The following is a 6,021-nucleotide window of genomic DNA, read 5'->3' as shown; positions in this document are numbered from 1 at the left end:
TGGGTGTGTTGAGTGGCGTAACGTGATCCAGAGCAGGCCTGGGGTGTGGCGTGTGGGTGTTACTCCCCTCCCACGCACCCCTGAAGTGACCCACAAGGAGACTACTACAGCCTGAGTTGGGTGACCTTAGGCCGTCTGGGGGCTGCAGGCATGGCTGAAATCCAGCACCCCTCCCGCACGGAGGAGCAGGCGGGCACTGCCAGAGGTGATGAGGACCGAAGGCCGGCACAGGGTGGGCGCCCCTCAGGTGCCCGAGCCCCTCCCTGCTGCTACTCCGAGTCCAGTAGGGTGCCTTCCTGATGACCGTGGGGATGACCAGCCAGGCTTCTCTTCCTTGCTCCCCTCGTCTCTGCCTGTCGCTTACTTTGGGGGGTCAGGAGGCCTGCGGGGCAGGTCTCTGAGCAGCTGCCCAGGCCCCTCGGAGAGGTCTTTGAAGCGTCAGCCCTTGGGTACCGAGTGCCTCCTGTGCGGGGCCATTGGCCTGTGGCCGAGTAGACGGGTGGCGTGCCAGGGATCGCACACCTGCACGCATGTGTGCTCGTTCCTGTGTTCCCGGTGCCCCCATTCCCAACCCCTGGGAGGCAGGGGCACACCAGGTGCTTGACTTTGGGGCTGCTTCCTCCAGCCTCTGCACCTGCCCTGAGAAGTCTGCACGGCCCCTTTTCCCCTCAAGGCCTCAGCCCTGGCCAGAGTGGGATGGTGGGGCCCCACCACGCGTGGGGAGCCGCGTTCACCCACCCCAGAAGTCCTGTCCAGTGCTGCGGTGTTCCTCGTGGCCAGGGGTGGAATGGGTGGTTTCTGATCAGATTCCTCTGTCCTTTCTGTTTGACACCCCCCCCCCCGCCCTAAAAAAGGCCTCGGCACACCAACAGTCCTATTCCTGGGGAAAGCTTTCTTGAAAATACTGAGAGAACCAGGTGAACTGTCACTTCCCTAATCCTGCCAAAATCCGAAGTGCATCCGAGGAGCCCGAGTTTCAAATGCCCATCCCTGGGCCACCTAAGGGGCGCGCGCCATGCTCTGTGCAGGTGGGTTTGTGTGTCTGTCAAAAGTTTGTCCTTCCAGGGACTGGAGTGGTAGCACAGCGGGCAGGGCGTTTGAGTTGCATGTGGCCGACCCGGGTTCAATTCCCAGCATCCTATATGGTCCCCTGAGCATGGCCAGGAGTAATTCCTGTGAGTAGAGCCAGGAGGAATCCTTGTGCATCGCCGGGTGTGACCCAAAAACAGTAAGTTTGTCCTTCCAGAGGGTTTGCAGCCCAGAGTTTTCCTACATAGTTCCAGAAAGCACAAGCAGAGAATTTGGTTTTTAAACTAGTTCCAAAGTTGAGAAAGCAGATGTGGACAGAAGCAGGTTCTCCGCCGGGGTTCAATAGCTCAGTTAAAAATCAGAAGTGCCGGGGCTGGAGCAATAGCACAGTGGGGAGGGTGTTTGCCTTGCACGCCACCAACCCGGGTTCGATTCCCAGCATCCCATATGGTCCCCTGAGCACCGCCAGGAGTAATTCCTGAGTGCAGAGCCAGGAGTAGCCCCTGTGCATCGCCTGGTGTGACCCAGAAAAACAAAAAGGCCACAGAGAGGACGGGTTAAGGTGTGCATCGTGCAGGCAGCTGCCCTGGCTGATGTCCCCTGAGCACAGAAAGTGTTGCCCCAAAACTCAGAAGGCAGAAGGAAAGGCAAGAGGTGACTTACCTGTAAGGTTTTTCAGACGTTAGCACGAACCAGGCTATCACAATTGTAGAGGAAGAGATGCAAAATTACTCATGAAAACCACAAGAAAACCCTAGGGTAGCCTTAGAATGTCAGCTGCAAAAAAATAATTGGAACCAATTTGCAGGATAGAAAATTGTATTTCTTTTTGTCGTTGTTTTTTTCTTTTTGTGTCACACCCCGTGATGCCCAGGGGTTACTCCTGGCTCCTCCGCCCTCTCAGCCCAGCAAGCTACCAAGAGTATCTTGCCCGCATGGCGGAGCCCGGTAAGCTGCCCGTGGCGTATTCGATATGCCAAGAACAGTAACAATAGGTCTCACAATGAAGACGTTACTGGTGCCCGCTCGAGCAAATTGATGAGCAACGGGACGGCAGAGACAGTGACAGTAGGACAGAAGAATCCACGCGGCCAGGAGCCGGCAGGGGCAGAGGTGTGCCTCGTGTGTTCGAGGCCGTGGACTTAAGCAGGAAGCACAAAATGTGTGCAAGGGAAAGCATGTTTGCTGCTTTCTGGTTAAATATACAAAGTATTCTGTTTGGGGGGGCACCTGTGATGCTCAGGGGACCATGTGGATGCTGGGAATCGAGGTTGGCCGTGTGCAAGGCAACCACCCCAGCTGCTGTACTCTGACACACATTCTGGAAAAAAAAAAAATCCTGAAGTGAAGAGACATGTAGTACTCGCGAAGGAGAAGCTCCTGTGGTGACGGGGCCACCACGTTCCTCACAGTAGTCTGCAGGCTCCACCGTCCCGATCCCCTTCCAGTGAGTGTTTCTGCAAAAATGGGCGGTTCTTCCCCCCCCCACACACACCACTGTGCTCCTCGGGGCCTATTCCTGGCTCTGCACTCAGGGATTGTGCCCCAGAAATGGGAGGTGTTTGAAGTGCAGACTTGCGAAGGACTGCAGAGTCTGACATCTTGATATGGACCAAAGCGGAGGAACTTGTACTTCCTGTGTCAATCTTCCTCAAGACTAGTCCTAGGGCCAGAGAGACGGCACAGCAGCTAGGACACTTGTCTTCCGTTTGCAGTTGACCTGGGTTCCATCCCTGGCACCACATAATGTCCACCAAGCACTGCCAGGAGTGACCCGTGAGCAGTGTGTGTGCTGGGTGTGGTGGCCCCAGACCAAGCCGTGAAAAGACCATCCGCTAGCATGAACAAACACTTGGGTGGGATAGTGGGTGGTCTTGTGAAAAAGAACCACTCTGGACGCCCCTCTCGCCTCACACACAGAGCGGGCCAGCCTCGAAACGGACGATGGAAAATGAGAGCTTTCAGAAGAAAGCAGAACACATTCTCCTAACCTTGGACGTGGCATTTGGTTCTTAGATACACCCAATGCCTTTCATGTAGGAATAATAAAAGACAGATTGGACTCGATCAAAATGATAAATCTCTGTCAAAGGACTCAGTGAAAAAAATCACAACGTGGGAGAAAATATTTGCAAATCACCTGCCTGGCAGAGGGGGTCCAGTGCCCAGAATACGTCCAGAATCTTTAAACTTCACAATAGAAAGACAAGTAGCAACCCAGTTTAAAAGCGAACAAAGGGGCTGGAGTGATAGCACAGCGGGGAGGGCGTTTGCCTTGCACGCGCCCGACCTGGGTTCGATTCCCAGCATCCCATATGGTCCCCCAAAGCACCGCCAGGAGTAATTCCTGAGTGCATGAGCCAGGAGTAACTCCTGTGCATCGCCGGGTGTGACCCAAAAAGCAAAATAAATAAAAGTGAACAAACGGTTTCTCCCAAGTGAAGACGCCCAGGGGTGGGGCGGGGCGGGCAGGAGCTTCAAGAGACTGGAGCATGTGCTCTTCATGCCTGGCCACACGGACCCCCAGAACATGGGCGAGTCCCTCTGCGCCCCCGTGAAAGTGAGATGTGCAGAGGGCCAGCAGGCGAGGAGGACGCCTGGGGCCAGAGTCAGGGCGGACAGAGCGAAGGCGGAGAGGGCACCGCTTCACCCCTCCAGGAAGACTCTGGGGCTCCAGAGGGCAGCAGTAGGTGCTCAGGTGCGGCCGTGGGCGCCCTGGGCCGCCTGGGGGAGGGGAGACAGGGCCCTTCAGGGGCCAGGGAGATGTGCAAGGGGGGACCCCAGCCATGACCTCCTGAGCATGGTCTGACAGTGGCCTTGGTGGCCCCAAGCACTGCTGGGACGTTTAAAAAAAAAACTCACCCTTTGGGCCGGTGGGAGACTCAGCGAGGCAGGGGTGGGGGCAGTGAGGTGCGAGCCGAGTCCGACCCTGTGTCCATTTTCCCCAAAGAAGTTTGAAACACGAGGACTGGAGAGAGAGTACAACAGGTGGGGCGCTTGTGGGACTCCCCACTGACCTGGAGAGGTCGCTGAGCTCGGGGCCGGGAGTAACCCCGAGCAAAGCCGGGTGCGGCCCACAGCCCGCCCCCCCCCCCCCCCCCCCCGCAAAGAAAGGAAAAGGCACAAAGCAGGCGGAATAGAATGGCTCAGCTGGAAACTGACGAAAGCAGGATTATTATGTCTTTGATCTTGGGGCCACACTCAGCTCTGAGCGTGAGGGGCTGAGGGGCCTCGGGGCAGTACTCAGGGGACCCCACGGTGCCAGGATCATGTGCTCAGCCCCCAGAGAACTGCAGGGCCGGAGCACGTGTTTCACACGGGAGAGGCCCAGGTCGGTCCCTGGGACCACATGGTCCCTTGCTCAGCTCTGGGACGGACAGCGCATCAGCTGCGGGTTGCTCCTGAGCACTGTGGTGTCAGAACAAACCAGAGAGGATTAACCGAAGTTGACACGTGACCCATCATTGGCCCAGCGGTCAGCTTCGGAGACGGTGGGGGCTGGGAGCACCGCCTGGGCCAACACTGCGTGTCCCTGTGCCCACTGCGGCCCGCCTGCCTCGCCCCTTCCCTCCACATCCGCAAATGCCCTGGGTGGCCTCGGGCACATCCCGGCACTGGGCGAGTGTCCGTGGGCCAGTGCCTCTGCCTGTGAGCTGGGGGTCTAGCCGGGGTGCAGCTCCAGCCGCCGCCTTGACACGGAGAGCAGCGTCCCCTCAAGGCCTCCGTATGTGTGTGTGTGTGCGTGTCTATGCATGTATGCATGTGCGTGTGTACATGTGTATGTGTGTGTGAATGCATGTGTGTGCGTGCGTGTGTGTGTGCGTGTATGCACACATGTGTGTGCATGTGCATGCGTGTGCGTGAATGCATGTGTGTATGTGTGCATGTGCGTGTTTGTGTATGCATATGTGTGTGAGTGTATGCATGTGTATGTGTGTGTGTGCATGTGCGTGTATGCACCTGCCTGTGCATGTGTGTATGTGTGCGTGTGCGTATGCAGGTGCGTGTTTGTGTGTGTGCAGCTGCTCTGGCCCAGGGTGGCTCCAGGACCTGAGAAACCCTGACCAGGAAGCCCCAGGGCCCAGGGTCCAGGCCCCTTGTGCTCTGCCGTGTCTGAGAGGGTTGGGGAGCACTGTTCATGCGAGAGGCACCCCACCACTGCGTGTGTGCCCAGTGGGGGCAGGTCACCAGGGAGGGCCGCGGGCGCTTCCTGCCCCGAGCATACTGTTCCTCCACCCGAGTCCCGGCGGACTGTGACGGGGCTCTGGTCCCAGAGGGGAGGACTTCCGCCTGTGCCCCAGAGGGGAGAGTGAGTCAGCGAGACGTGACCAAAGGTCTGGGTGTGGGGGGGACTTTATCTGGGCCGGGCTGCCGGGCTGGCCCGAGGCCCCCTCCCAGGACAGACAGACACACACCCTTTCAGCGACGTCCCGGCGGCCGGGAGAGGTGCCAGAGCAGCCTGCGAGAGCCTGGGGCCCCGGGTCCGTGCCACGACACTGCTGGGGACCCGCCCCGCCCCCCACGGCCTGCTCCATGGCACCAGCCCCTGGGCCCGAGAGGGCCACACCCCTGCTGGTGCTCTTTGGGGTCTGCCTGTGCTCCTTCCTGCCGGGCTGAGTGCTCGCTGCACTGGAGACATGCAGAGACTGGTGGCCCTCGGCTGGGCCTGTGGGGGCGCCCTCTGCTCCCCGGGGAGGGGCGGGTTCTCCTGAGGCCTTTGCCGTGCGGCCCCTCTGTGTCCAGTGAGCTGTTGTGCCCGGCCTGTGGCTGGACCCAGCGAGCTCGGCACGTGCCTGCCAGGCATGGGTGCACGCAGACGACCCTCAGGCCCCCAGGAGTGATCTCCGAGCACAGAGACAGGAGCAACCCCTGGGCACAGCCAAATGCGGCCCAAAGCTAAAAGCGTCCAATAGCACCAACATACACCCCGGCGGGCCCCGCGGTGGGCGCTCTCTGAAGGGAAGGAGCCCACCGCCCGCCCACGGGCCTGTG

The sequence above is a fragment of the Sorex araneus genome, chromosome 6 (assembly GCF_027595985.1).
Source record: "Sorex araneus isolate mSorAra2 chromosome 6, mSorAra2.pri, whole genome shotgun sequence".
NCBI lineage: Eukaryota > Metazoa > Chordata > Mammalia > Eulipotyphla > Soricidae > Sorex > Sorex araneus.
Note: the sequence above shows the minus strand (reverse complement) of the source record.